General features: G+C 35.9%; 1 pseudogene; it reads left to right on the top strand.

Moving 5' to 3' along the window:
• LOC121402039 overlaps window positions 1-16,167 on the top strand; it is a 67,130-nt pseudogene that overhangs the window by 37,970 nt on the left and 12,993 nt on the right.

The raw sequence follows: 16,167 nt of genomic DNA, 5'->3' as shown, positions 1-16,167 counted from the left end.
CTGCTTGAGTACCAACACCCCAGTCCTTTCCTTACTATCTGCTCCAGTGATGATCTTACTCAAGTGCTTACTTAAATACTGTCTCTCTTCCAGCTGTCTACTACAGAACTGGATCCCTCCCAAATGTCCCACTTTAGTGCCATCACGTTTGATATGTCTGTTCCAATGTCTATTCTCTTCAGTGTTAGTTATCACGCAGTTCACAAATCACTACCAACTCTCTCTTAGGTATCTGCTCTGATGTTCTCCTAGCTATCTGTTCCACTGGAGAACCTCCCATGTGCCTGCTCCAGGGTCAGCAATATATTAGATGTCTGTTGCCTGCTCACTCATTGTCCATTGTCTAGTTGTGTAATACTTTAGGCTTTCAGAAAGCAGATTGGATAGTATTTGCTGAATAACATACAAGATATAAAGTCGTGTGATGTGTAGGTGCAGTTATAAGATTATAAATTAACCAAATCCTGAGCCAGTGGCCTTGATATTATGTAGAACAGTTGTAGTGTTGATTAATAATATCATGTGGTCAGGATAAATATAAAAAAAAAAGCAAAGTCAAATAACATATCATAATTCAGGACAGGTACAGACAATAGGCAGATTGGCCAAGAGACCAGTGCTCAGTGCAGGCTTCAGACAAAAGGCATAGTCCAGTGGACAGGACAGATGCCAAACAATAGGCAGAGCTCAGTAAACAGGAAAGTGGTTAGTCCAGAAGTAGACAATTGGCAGCCAACCCAAAAAAATATTCCATACCCTATTTTATCATATTAGTTAAGCAAAATAAATTGAATTACACTATCTAAATTATTTGAACCTTGTTTGAACCTTGGTCTGGGAATTCATAATTATAGCAAGCAGACAGGAGCCATTTTGTGGACACTGTTATTAAGGCCTTGCATCATCTCAATATCTTGTTTGTGCACCAGAATGGGTGCTGAATGGAAAGTACTGTAAAAGTAACTGCCTGCCCCGCGTCTATGCCTAAGACATAGAGGAGGAGCTAACAATGTTTGATTGACAGGTGACATTTTTAAATAAGTTTACAGCAGCTATGAATGCTTTAATAAAAAAAAAAGAATTTGGATTTCATGTTTAATTTGAAAAGGCCTTTTTATTTTACATCTTTTTATGTCTGGGTGACAGGTCCCCTTCAAGGAAGGGACTTGGGAACTCAAGGCAAATTCACAGTCAGAGAGCTAAATGACCAAGCCCAGAGAACAGGAACAAGGATTCTTATAAAGTCCTTTGAGAAAAAGACTGGCTGCAACTAGACTAATCCTATCTTAATGCATTTCTAGCTCCAGTTATGAATTGCTACTCTCTGTGTGCTCTAGAGCTGTTTTTTTACACCTACTTGCCACACTACTCACATAATTAGAAATTCTGTTTTATTGTATTACCTGGTTTTGAGCTTTTTCTTGTTAATGTGCCTGTCTCTGCAGAAAGAGAGAGAGACTTGCCTGTTTTTGAAGATGGAGATGCACATTTGCCTGTTTAATTGACTATTGATGTGTCTGTAAGAGACAATTCTTGCCGGTCTCTAAAACATGGGGCTTTTCTGCAATCATCAGCTAAAAGGTTTTTGTGCTCACCCCACCAAAAATAACCTTAATAATGGGAAATGTATAAAGCAAATCAAGAGCCAAGGAAAAAAAACGATATCCCTCACCCGCCAATAGATTTCTGTAAAAGAAGTGTTCTGTTTTGTCATATACTACTGCAATAATATAGCTTTACTTATATAAAGTAAGAACACATAAATGGCCATGGCCAATTCATTGGGCCACAGCCACCTAATACTTTCTAATCTACAATAACACAAACAGAACACAAGAGAGGAACATTTTATAACAGTGTTCCCCAACCAGTGGCTCTCGAGCAAAATGTTCACCAACCCCTTGGATGTTGCTCCCAATGGCACCAAAGCAGGTACACGTTTTGGTGGCAGACTGCCTGTCCACATAGGGGCTACCAAATAGCCAATCACAGCACTTATTTGGTGCCACCCAGAAACATTTTTCATGCTTGTGTTGCTCCCCAACTCTTTTTAGATTTGAATACGGCTCATGGGTAAACATGTTGGGAAACCTGTTTTATAAAGTCAACCTGGGAATTTAGCCTGAGAGACATAATAGCTAATGCATAAACAAACTTTAACTTTATGTTGTTTAATACTATTAACAGAAGCAAGTACATCTCACATCTTCATAAACTATTTAAAATCATTCTTGTCAGGTTTGTATATTATTTTTGTCTGTGATAACTAAAATGTCCATAATTGTTTACAATATATACTACAATAGGTTACAAAATGAGCAAGAACCCAGTTGAAAAAAAAAACCTGAGTGATTTCAATTGGAAACTACAAGCTACAAAATGAAAGCATGAAACCAAGTTGAAAAAAAGCTGATTGGTTTGTGTTGGAAACTGGTTATAGTGGATAATAACAGCCGCCTTTCACTTCAGGAGGAGCCCTCCGCTAGTCGGATGGTGGCAGGTCTTGATACAAGAGAACCAGGAGGAGTAAGCAAGGGGATTGAATCTAGTACCGGAGCAAAGAACAAAAAGTGTGATCAGGAACAGGCCGGGTCAAACCAATCTTGGGAGGCAGTACAGATTCAGAAGACAAGAGAATAGTCAAGGTCACAGGCCAGGTCAAACACACCAGTATCGCTGTACAAAGCAGGGATCCAAGGAATAGTCAGTAAACAGGCGATAGTCAAGACAGGCAGCGGACAAGACAAAGTCAGGGACAGGCAGGGTCAGGAACAGATCAAGAACACTCAGAATAGCACCCAGGAACTAATGAATAGACCTTTACGTTGGGCAATGAGAATTGGCCCAAGGCCCCTTTAAATATTTAAACTTTGCGCCATCATGATGCATGGCGCATAAACCTGGAAGCGAACGTGTGCATGTGCATAGTAGAAGTGAGCATTGGAGCACGAAGATCAGTTCTGCGGGCGTCCACGCTGGCCTCTTGAAGCCATTAGACCACCAAGTAACGTCACATCAGTTATTTCAGCATAATCTGGGTTAACTTCTGCCTAAAAACAAGGGCCTACATTGGGCCTACACAACATGTCCTTTGGCTGCTTGGGAGTCAACAGTATATAGGTCTCATATTGTCTTCCCCAAGTTATGGGGTATGGGTGCCCTATAAATATTCTGCTATATATACCAATTAATTATAGTAATATTACTATGTAAAGTCCTTATGTTTCTGTGTGACTTCCTCTTTACTTAGGTGCACTGTATGCTCTGGTTGGCCTGGGGCAACTGCTTTTGTATTTATTAGTAACAGCCTTCCTGGTAAGCAAATTATGAACCCTATAGGAACAGTCCAGTGTAATAAAAATGAGTAAATAGGTAGACTATGCAAAATAAAAAATGTTTCTAATATAGTTAATTATCCAAAAAAAAGTCATCTATAAAGACTGGAGTGACCCAAGTCACTGATTGGTTACTGCCTGGTAACTAGTGGAAACCAAGAGAGCTGCAAAACAGGAAGTAGTGTTCTGTGCTGTTAAGTTATCAACTCACTCCAACCTTAGATTACATTTCTGCTTGCATTTCTGGCTAACTAACTACTGTATATTGAAAACATGTTTTATTTTGCACAGCCTATCTATTTGCACAGTTTTTATGTTTACTCTAAACAACTCCTTTAAAAAGAAAACCACACCATAGCTTTCAAGTTAATATTTATTGGTCTAATGTGGTCTCCAATGAAACATCAGACATTTACTACTGCAAGTTATTGGATTGGCACCAACTTTGCCTATTGCCCACACTGTACCCCTGAGATTTAGTAACTACATACTGTTTACCAGTTGTGGAAATGGTGCTCTAACTATTGCAATAAGTGTTACAGTCCATAGCTAAAATATTGTGTCTAGACATTGTCTCATTTGCATGGTGATGTAAAACAGTCCAATAAATAGGGTTCTTATAGAGGTAATAATAAAATAAGGCAGGCAGTGCTTTTAATCAACATCTAATATTACAGATAAACCATAACAGGTGTGTGAATACAGAGTCAGGGATTTTTCTGTATATACTGCCAGCTTGTTTACAGTATAACAACTGATGCTGCTTTAGTTTTAACTGATTACAGTTTCATTAAAGTAAAGCAGTACATTTCCACGGAATCTCTCCTGAAAGAAAATATATTTCGTTTTAATGGAGAAAAATGTACATACGGTTTCCAACTGTTCCAGATCTAAATAAGGTTCCATTAATCAGTCACAGTCCCTCTGCTGAAAGCGTTAACCCCATCCCAGTGCACAAGTATGAACAAGAAAATCCCTGTTAAGTTGTCCTGTAACACTTTGTTGAGAGCAATCACAAGCCATTCAGGAATTTAAGGCTGTTGTGTGAAGCCCTGTGCAAATTGTTTCCCTGCAAAGGCGAAACTGTCTGATGTTAATGTTAGCTGGAGTAATACTGCTAAATATCTACACAGCGTGCCCAGACCTTGTGGCTCCAGGAGAACATAGCAGTTGGATATTTACACGCTCTCCCTGCTATTCATTTCACTTCAGAAGTAGCAGTTGGCGACCTAATTCAAGTGAACAATGGAATACGCAGGCACAGGTTTACTCCTGCCACCTGTAATAAACCATGTATTAGATGATGCATACTACAGAAAGAAAGGCCACAGCATACATTCAAATTCATTTGCATCAATAGGAAAAAGTTCATATGCTTTTAGTTTAGTTTCTCATTAATAAGAAGGCAAGCTTACAAATCTACACCATATTTTGGCCAAAAACAACACCAGCTTTCATTCATGTTATAAATGGTTTTGAAGGTATTGTTACCAGTGATATATTAATCCAATTTAAGAGGAGTCTTCCAAGAATTGATTTTTAGCTGTGATCTCTATAAACACTGATCCCTTAACAACAGCTTCCCCTCATATTATCTTTTTTTTTTTATACAACATTTTTAAGGTCTGAATCTTATGCCTTTGAATTAATCATTTTATACATCATTTCAGCTAGTAGTAGGCTTGCCAGAATTACTGTGAAAATAAGATTCAGCAGCAAGATTTAAGAATAACATTAAGCAGCAAGATTTAAGAATATTTTCAGAGAATACAAATTATAATATAGAATCTCATAACCTGTATCCTTATTCAAACAAAGGGCTTACACGCATTGCATTTTTTCTAGGTTTTTTTTATGCATTTAACGTGTGTTTAAATGCAGGTTTAAGCGCAAATGAACACATTCACTAATTGATTCAATTATATTCTGCCTGGTTGTACTCATGACTGTTCTGAGTTGCATTTTACTCCATTTGCTTTCCAGTGCATTAGTTGAGACATAGCATGCTGCATTTTCTTGCGCTTGACGCAAGTTCGGCTATCAATAGAATAGAGGGTTCTTTGGAATTGAAAAAACACACTTAGCTGTGTCAAAAAAAAAATGTTTAAATGTAATATATTCATTTTTACACGTTCAGCGTTAATTTAAAAATTGCAGAAAAAACGCCCGTGTGTAAGAGCCCTAAAACATTAAGGGGCTGATTTATCAAGGGTCGAATTTTGAGGGTTAATAAACCCTTGAATTCGACCCTCGAAGTTAAATCTTCCAAATTCGAATAGCGAATTCGAAGGATTTAGCGCAAATCCTTCGATCGATCGATTGAAGTATGATAAAATCCTTCAAATCGAAAGATTCAAACGATTTTAAGTGATCGATCAAACGATTTTTCTTCGATCAAAAAAATGTAAGAAAAGTGGTGGGGAAGGTCTACATACAAAATATTTATATCAAAAGGTATATTTCCCAAGGCTTGAATCCAGTAAAAACAAATTGTTTATTAATATTCACATGTTAAAACATAGATACATACTGACCCCACATGGTCCACCTTACGTGTTTCGTACCCTCCGGCACTTAGTCCTAGGTGTCTCATAGGTCCCCATAGGCTAACATTGAACCTCGGTAGGTTAAAACTGGCGAAGTATGTAGTCGAAGTATTTTTTAAAGAGGCAGTACTTCGATTATCGAATGGTCGAACAGTCGAATGATTTTTAGTTCAAATAGTTCGAATCGAAGTCGAAGGTCGTAGTAGCCTATTTGATGGTCGAAGTACCCAACAAAATACTTCGAAATTCAAATCTTTCACTCAAGCTTATTAAATGTGCCCCTAAGGGTTATTTATCAAAATTCAAATATTTCTGATTTTTTAAATAAAAAAAGTCTGACCAAATCCACGATTTGCCCTTATTTATCAATAAAAAAACGCGAAAAATCAGACTGGGAAAAACTACAACTTTTTTGGATTGTTGCATGAAAAACCTACTTTTTTCGAGTTTGATGCCTGAAAATTACGAAAATTAGAAGAAGTATTCAAGTTTGTTTTACAATAAAAAAACTAATTTGTAGTGGAAAAACACCAAATCCGAAAAATCCAACATCTCAGAAATACTGAGGTTCTATATAAGTCAATGGGAGATATCCCTATCCTATTTGGAAGTTTCTGTGGTCTATGCTGGAATTTGACTGAACATCAATCTATTTTGGACTTTTCAGGCAAAAATTCTGAAAATACGGGCTTTTCTGGAAAAAGCCTGAAAACTAGAACAATTTTGGGGAAAAAACTCTAGAAAAACCGTATGATTTGGATATTTGATTTTTTTCATGTTTGACCCCCCATCCAATTAAATAATGCTTTTTTTAAAATAATAAATAAGGTGCAATCATGGATTCTATGTTGGTCTGACTTTTTTTTTTTTAATTTGGATTTTGATAAATATGCCCCTGAGCATTAAGGGGCACATTTACTATTGGTCTAATATCAAGGGTTAATTAACCCTTGATATTCGAACCTCAAAAGAAAATCCTCGACTTCGAATGTCGAAGGATTTACTGCATTTCGAACGATTTGAAGGACTTTAATCCATCAATCAAACGATTTTCCTTTGATCAAAAAAATCAAGGAAAGCTTATGGGGACCTTCTCCATAGGCTAACATTGGTGCTTGGTAGGTTTTAGGTGGCGAAGTAGGTAGTCAAAGTTTTTTTTAAAGAGACAGTACTTCGACCTTCGAATGGTCAAATAGTCGAACGATTTTTAGTTTGAATCGTTCCATTCGAAGTTGAAGTCGTAGTCGAAGTAGCCAATTTGATGGTCGAAGTAGCCAAAAAAAACTTCGAAATTCAAAGTATTTTTTATTCTAATCCTTCACTCGAGCTAAGTAAATGTGCCCCTTATTGTAACAAAGGAGCAATTTGAAGCAAATGTTATTGCTATCGACAATCGACAGAAGGTTAAAACATATTCGAAAGCTTAAGGGGACATCTGCCACTGACTTTTACATGAATTTGGCAAGTTTTCATATTTTCGGATTCAGACATGGAACAGCTTTGGGACAAAATTAATAGGGAAAAAAAAAAATCTTTTTACCACAACTTTTTGGGGTAAAAAAGGATGCCATGTTTTTCCAAAATTCAAGTTTAATGTTTCATTTTCCTGTCTGGTGTTTCAGTCTGGAAGGTCAGTAATCTAGGTGTAGATTCTGAACTGTTACAATTTGGTTCATGAAAACATTCCTCTGCAACATCTGTGGAATATTAGCAACTATTGTATCAATTGTAACAACTGCCTCAGGTGGTGCTACTCCAATTTCCCTATAATATGCCTGGAACAATAGTGCCATATGTAATAGTACGGGTATGGAACCTGTTATCCAAAATACTCGGGACCTGGGCCTTTCCGGATACCAGATCTTCCTGGAGACACACGCACTCCTCGCGATAGATCTAGTGGGAGCGTGGGAGCGCGCGCGATCACAGGGTAAGATCTCGCGAGAACTCAGTAACGTGACGTAGGACGCGGAAGTAATTTAAACCACGCGTCCTAGGGAACATTTTCATTACGCCTTGACAAAGCTAACATAGCGAAACGCGCGTCGGCGTTAAAATTCCTGATCTTGGTTATCCTTTTAAACTATTTAAAAAACTTGGGGTTAAACCATTTTCGTGGAGGGTGGTGGAAATAATCTTTGCTCGGTTCAACTCTTTCTCTTTCTCTGCAAACTAAACTCCCAGGAAACCGTGGAATTGTGGTTTTATAGGATATTTTAGCCTCTCAAATCAGCTTAGGGCTCAGTTAACTACGAGACCACAGTCCCGGTTACTCTGCCTTCTCCATCTTTGTGGTGTCCCAGGGATAGAACAAACAAGGTAGCAGTTTTGGGACAACTCCACCTCCTTTTATTTCCTTTTCCTCCTTTCTTCATGAATTTGAGCATTGATTTTAGTTTTTATCCTATTTAATGGCAGTCTAGTTAATTTATTAAATTGAACCTTATTAATTAGGAAGGATTATTAACTCATACAGCACTGCAGCACTTTATATTTAATGAATTTAATATTCTCATCTTAGTAAATTACTTATTCAAATCAATTATATTTTTCTTTAGCATTACAATTAATTTAGAAATCAGTGATCTATTCAGGTATCACTCTATTAATTGGCTCAATATTACTGTGGTATTATAGATTTTTTGGCTTTTTGAGCTCCTCATAAATAACTCATTGCACTGCACTTTATAATTTATTGCACAGCACTTTATAAATTTTCAACAAGTGTTACATTCAACCTTATGCACTGATTAGTGGTGTTTATTTAAGTGCTTACTATTTAACCGATTTTTAATAAGTGTGTCAAAAATACTTTGTGACTGCCCTAGTTTAGATTGTTCAAGTGGGGGTTCTTTTCTATTCCTTGGATATTGTGAAATTTTTGAATACTGACTGCAGTCAGACCTCTACTTGAATTAGAAGGATAAAAACCAAGGGATAGTGGGGTGATTCGTGTTGTATTATATAAACCCAATAAGCTGGTTCTGCTTCCAATAAGGATCAATCATATCTTATTTGGGATCATGTTGTTTTCTCTGGAAAAAAAAGGCGCTTGCGAGGGGACATGATTACACTTTACAATTAGAGGACATTATAAACAAATAGCAGGGGACCTTTTTACCCATAAAGTGGATCACCGTACCAGAGGCCACCCCTTTAGACTAGAAGAAAAGAACATTTATTTGAAGCAACGTAGGGGGTTCTTCACAGTCAGGACAGTGAGGTTGTCTAATGCACTGCCTGGTAATGTTGTGATGGCTGATTCAGTTAATGCCTTTAAGAATGGCTTGGATGATTTCTTGGACAGACATAATATCAAAGGCTATTGTGATACTAAATTCTATAGTTAGTATAGATATGGGAATATATAATTTATGTGAAATTAGGGAGGGGTGTGTGTATGGATGCTGGGTTTTCATTTGGAGGGGTTGAACTTGATGGACTTTGTCTTTTTTCAACCCGATTTAACTATGTAACTATGTAACTGGTTCTGTTTTATTATTACAGAGAAAAAGGAAATCATTTTTAAAAATTTTTAATATTTGTATATAATGGAGTTTATAGAAGATGGCCTTTCAGTAAATCAATACTTTCCAGATAATGGTTTCCAGATAATGGATCCCTGTATATTTCATATTTAATAGTGTCTTGTAAGTGCTCACAGTGCTTAGGGAGGTCATTGTTTTGGTTATAAAGATGTATCTTTTAACATATCAAGCTTAAAATTATGCTTCCTATCAGTACACATTGGTGCTGTATTAGCAGTGTGGAATACAGTAGTGATGGAATTGCATGCTTTAGAGGAATATATATATATATATATATATATATATATATATATATATATATATATATATATATATATATATATATACTGTATATACATAGAGAGAGAGCAGACCAATTCAGTTGTATTAACATTATATCGCCACAGTGAGATTAATATCCCAAGACATCAACATTCTAATGTTGATACAGGTTTGATCATGTTACTTTGTATTAGAATGTCAAGCAATATTTCTTCCTGTAGATCCTATGGGTCCGTATTATCTGATTTGTGTTTTAGAAAAGAAAGCCATTTAGCCATCAGTTCCACTATCTCCTGTTCCATACAAAGGATGAGTGCAGTGCTGCTTGCATGACTCACTAATACATTCAGTGCTGGAGGTCCTGAGAATTTATCTAGCTGGAAGTTATTCAAAACACTTGAGGGATTATGTTAAGGTTTTACTTCATACTGTTCTGCTTGTTGCTGGTTTTTCTTATCTTATTGCTTTATTCTTTTTTTCAGTGTGGTTCTTAATGCTCAACATATTGTCATTATAAGCATGCTTTTTCGATCTTAGAGAAGAAATAATCTCACAGCATAACTCTTCCACTGACTGCATTTGTTTTGCTTTATCCCTTGTGATTCTTCCTTGGATGTTATTTCCAAAAGCAAATGGGATTTTCTTATGCATAGATTATTTCCTAACAGTGAGCAAGTGTGCCATATGCAGTAACCCATAACAGCCAATCAGATATTTGCAATATTCACTCGTCCTAATATTAGATTTAACTTACAATTTACAAGGGAGTCATGCTGCTGTGCTCTTGGGAAACCTATAAGAACATTATAGTACTAATTGTATTTATATTATACAACAACCAGCAACAGAGTGAATTTTCATCTCAATGTTTATCTTTATCGCTTTAGATTTTCCATAGTTACATTTTTTATTTTATATCTCACCATCCCGCTTCCCCTCTATATTATTTTTATGCTTATACATACATTGAAAATGAAAATGGTTTCATAATTTTTGATGGAGTGCACTTGCGATGATAGAAACTACAAATACAATGGAAATAAAATTAGGAGATGTACAGAGAAAAAAGCTATAACAGTACTTGAAATTCACCATGTATTTCCAAATAGTGATAGGGGATTGAAACCTCAATGGGGCAGAGTTACTAAAGGGCGAATTGTCGACCAGTGACCGATTCGCACACTTCGCCAGGTGAAAATTTGTTACCACTACCCTAGTTAACTAAAATGCAAAGTTGCATCCTGGGTGCCGAATACTGGTGACTTTTCGCTTCTGCTCTAGCGAAACTTAGTCTTCTTACGCTTTGGTCAATTTGAATAGGGTGGTTACACCATATGGACGTCTTTATCAAAGATGTTGGTGCAAATGCTTGAAGTGGCCACTTTTTATTACAAATGTCTAAGGAACATGAATGATGACAAAAGAGATCCTACAATGCCCTACACATGAGCCCACCCTAAAATAAATATTCCATGTCTGGGGAAAAATGTTAACCCAAAACATTTTTTAATAGTTAGAACTTTTGCAGGCAATGCCACCTAAAAAAAGGAAGCCAGCGTTTTTATACAACTTTAATGCATTTCTGGCAGACAGGATATGATGTAAGTGACATAAGATTGAGAAGATCTTCATGTAGCTTCATTTTAGCAGTTCGTGTGGTCTGAGGTGACTCTGGCGAAAAAGGTAACGTTCAGTAAAATTTGCACTTTACTGGATACTGAATTTGCGGAGTAACGACTGTTCGCAAGAGTGAATGAACAATATTGACGGTCCCGTTCACTAGTGAATTGTCACCTGTAAATTGGCAATGTCCCTGCGGATGGTATTTCTGATGAAATGACTGCTGTGTGTTTTAGTGTTACCAACTAAGAGAAACCACTTTTTTTCTCAGTGTGTAGGGTAAACTGTTGGTACACTTAGGGGCAATTTATCAAAGGTCGAATTTTGAATTTAAAAAACTTCGAAATTCAAATTAAAAAAGACCAACTGAAGTTTTTTTTACGGGTGAATAGTCCGTATTCAAATTCGTCCTAATTTAAATTGTACAAAGTAATAGCACATTCGAATCAAATTTGAATCAAAGTTTTTCCCAAAAAAAAAACAATTGACTCCAAATAGGTTCTAGGAGGTCCCCCACAGCAATTCGGCATGTTTTAGATGGTGAATGGTCAAAGTCAAAGTTTTAAAGAGAGTGTACATGGTAAATTTCAATATTCAAATTTTCTAATTTTTTTCAAATTCAAATCAAATTTGGATTAATCCCTAGTAGAAGTACAGAAAAATGATCTTGTAATTCAAATTCAAAATTAGAATTTTCACTTCAACCTTTGATAAATCTGCCCCTTAGTGCATTTATTTTTGTCTATTTTATCTGGGATTTAGTTTTTTAGGGGCACATTTTTATATTTTTATTTACTGCAATGATTGGAATTTAAAATTATATTAAATCATTAATGCTCTCAATTTATTCCCTTAAGAAGTAAATGTAGAAGCACCAAGAAACACGCAATGTTGCTTAATGTAGAGTTAAAGAAGTTAATTGGAATAAAGAGAAAGGCATTTAAAAACTACAAGGCTGTGTGGGCAGGAGCTGCATTTAATGAATATAAACACTATAATAAATGTTGTAAAACAACAATCCATAAAACAAAGATAGGAAATGTGTAGCACATTGCGACAGAGGCTAAGACTAACCCCAAAAGGTTTCTTCAGCATATTAATAGTAATGCTTTATTAGAAAAGAGAAAGGTCAGTCCTGGTTTCTGAAGATAAACAAGAATACAGTTGTGCTTCAACAACTTTCATTGCTAATTGCATGTTTAGGGTTACAGAGATTACTTATACAAAATACCATAAACCCCATTCCTATTGTGTAAAGTCTACTAGTTCCATTGTAAAAATCACACATGTATATACACATATATATAATATATGTATATCAAGTATGGAATTCTTCTGGATATGAACTGAAGACATCATTTCTGCATAACAAAAAAAGATGTACTGTAGTCAAGTATGAAAGCACACCGCTCAGATTTATTTCCAAGGGATTTTATAGCTTTAATTGTGAGTCAAATATATTAGAAGAAATCCAACTACTGTTAGTGGATGTACAAAGATAAAATATCCGTGCTTCTCAGTTGTTACTTGTAAACAATGTAAAACTTAATGCAAATCTGGGTCAAATTTTGCTAAAAAAAACCATAATAGCCACAGAAGGATCTCTGGATTAACAAATATCCGAGGATATGGCACAAGATGAAATCAATAGACCACATATGTCTTTTTCTGTCTCAAAATCATTTAATCATTCAGTTGTTCACAAGAATCGTTCCTTGAAGTTAACCCTCAAATGCCAATTGTAATATTAATTTTGCTTCCAAAGAATATACCCGGACAATGTTGTACTCGGAATGAATGCTATAATTAATCAATATAAGAACACCACAAGACTAGGGGCATTTAACCACGAAAGGAAAAATTTGGCCTGGAACTGGCCTGGTTGTAGGTTGCATCTGTATGAGCTACTGACTTGATCCACGTAAACTGCACAAATGCTGCTATTAATGCAACACTCTAGAAGTGACACCATTGAAACAGGCAAGTTAATTAGCAATTAGTTTGCTACATTGTGCACTATTGCACTAGGCATAACTTGCAGCTGTGACACTTGGATTCTGGGAAAAAACACTGCATTGTGGTATAAGATGTTGATTTGCATCAGCAAAGTGTGCTGTGTGCTGCACCTCGTGCTGGATTTCAAATTCAGTGTGGTGCAGAGCAGAAAACTGCCTCAGCCACAAGTCAAGCATGAAAAGGAACTAAGGGGTGCACTTTGCTCCCTTAAGTGCTCTTGGATTTGCTGCAAGGACAGTCTATATTTTTGTTATGGGTTACTGCTCCTAAGCAAACTTGGTGCCTTTTATTACATATGGGGGGGGCTACTGCATTAAAGATTAAGCAGGGACTCGGTAGACCCAATAGTACTCTAGATATTTCCCTTTATATATTGTGATACATTTGTGAACAATTAGAAAACAATGAAATGTATACCTTTCCTGAGCTTATAGACATGGCATGTGGCCGCTATAAATTCATTAGTATAAAGCAACTTTTTAAGGCAGGTGTTTATTTAAGAACATGTCTTCAAAATGATTCCTATAGAAATGTTTGTTTTGTTGGCCTATTTAAAGGAATTGTAATGTATAAAGGCTAGAGTGACTTGATGTCTAACATAATAGCCAGAACACTCTCTTGCTTTCCACTGATTGGTTACCTGGTAGTAGCCAATCTGTGACTTGATGGGGTGGAAACATGGGTCATAACTGTTTAATTTTGAATCTGAGCTGCATGCTAAGGATCAATTGCAAACTCCTGAACAGCTATGTCCCACGTCAATGACTAACTCAGAGTTAGAGAGCTGAAAAGCAGAAAATAGTGTTCTGGCTATTATATTAGACATTCAGTCACCAGCCTTATAGATGATATTTTTGGCTAACTAACTATATTAGAAACATTTTATTATTTTGCCCCAGTTTTATGGTTAGACTGAACTTTTCATTTAAAGTCAGAGTTAAGGGAAGCACTATTTGTAATCAATCCATTATGCAGTTGCAATAAGTGGATGCTTTACCATGGTTTTTTTTTTATAGACAATACATCAAGTCATAACTGATATTTTTATATATATATATATATATATATATATATATATATATATATATATATATATATATATATATATATATATATATATATATATATATATATATATATAAGTCCAAAGGTTTACACGCACACCGATGTTGATATAAATGTTACTTTATTAGGAAGTCATTAATTTATTGCATCAACGTTTCGGTTCGGAATCTAGAACCTTTCTCAAGATGCTTTTCCCTCTCTATATATATATATATAGGACTGTGGATTGATCATTCCCCCTGGCAAGCTTTGTGGAGTGTACACACTCTCCTATTTTGTAAAAGCTCCTCAAAAGAAATATGAGAGTGCAGATGCCATGGGTAAGTGTTTACTTACTTTACTTTACTAGTTTTTGAATATTCTAATAATGTTTTATAATCTACCTCTTAGATGAATACTGCAGCTTACAAAGGCTTTATGTAATACAGTTAACAAGCTGCAAGGAAACTTTAATACCAACTGTAATATTTAGGAAGGAGTACATTTCTTATTCTATATACAGTACAAGGTAGACTAAATATATTTATTAACTGGTATAACTGTATGTTAAAAATGTGTAACCTAAAGTCTGTGACCTAGTGCTTTAAAAAGAGTTCTTGAGTGTAGGCCTCTGATGTGAATGGGGCATAGCTCAAACTAACAGGGTATACAATTGTACATTAGAAATACTGGAAACAATATGAATGAATGTGTTGTTCTTTCTTCTAAGTCAAAATATTGTCTATGGAAGTGTAATAAATCAGTCAAGCTGGTGGTAACTCCATAGGTTGTGTATCTCCAACAGACCACCATGAGTAAACTTGTCAGCTGCTTTTGAAACTAATCATATAACACAGATTGTTCTTGCTTGATGCTTCCCGGTTATTAAAAGAATGTCCGATTGCCCCTAACTATGCCTAAATCAACTACCACAAAATTGACTGGTTGGCTGCCAAGCCCCTTGCTTTTCCTTAATCCAGCTGCTGTATTTTGATTGGCCTAATGGAACATCAAATATGGCCATTTAATTTACCCCTAGTCTTTACACTTTCTCAACATTGTGATTAAGATGTCTAATAATTTATGCCGGCAGACAACCTAACCATAGAGTTTCGCATATGACAGAGGCAAGTAGCCCAAATATAAGACCATATATTTTATTCCATAGTTCAAAGCTATCGTTCGGATTTTCTTTTAACAATTAATGAAATGTTTTCTATGCTATGTTTTCTTTATTTATATAATGTTCATATCAGTAGATAGTTTCTGTAAAGCTTTCTGTGCAAATCTTACTTAGCATTCATATCACCCCCCCCCGCCAATATGTCTTTTCAAAGGGAAGATTAAGCATTTTCAGCAGCTGCTCATGGAGATTTCCCAGAATTGTTCCACACAGGCTCCTGCTATTGAGTTTTCTTCTTGGCAGTCTTGCTGAATTGTAATATAAAAGCAAAAACGATTGCTGGCATTTCAGGAACTTTATCCCAGTATTTTGCTTATGTTTGTAGTAAGTGGCATGTCATGCCTTGCTCTGGGATATTAAACTGAACACTTTCTGCATAGCCTATATTTGTGTAATACATTGAATCAAATGTTTCAGATGTTATCTGCATCTCTTTGCCAAGGACAAAAAGGTCCATTTATGAGAACTGCCATGCAAAAGCTGGTATAGCCAAGTACTTGTGGCAGATTCACAAATATTTCAGTTCTTTCCAGCATCATTTGAATTTTTTCTACAATTTTCTACAAGGTTGATGCATTTAAAACATAGTTCACTTTAGCTTAAATAAAGACATA

This window comes from Xenopus laevis, chromosome 3S (assembly GCF_017654675.1).
Source record: "Xenopus laevis strain J_2021 chromosome 3S, Xenopus_laevis_v10.1, whole genome shotgun sequence".
Lineage (NCBI taxonomy): Eukaryota > Metazoa > Chordata > Amphibia > Anura > Pipidae > Xenopus > Xenopus laevis.
The sequence above is the reverse complement of the archived record's forward strand: the minus strand, read 5'-3'. Positions and strand labels throughout refer to the sequence as shown.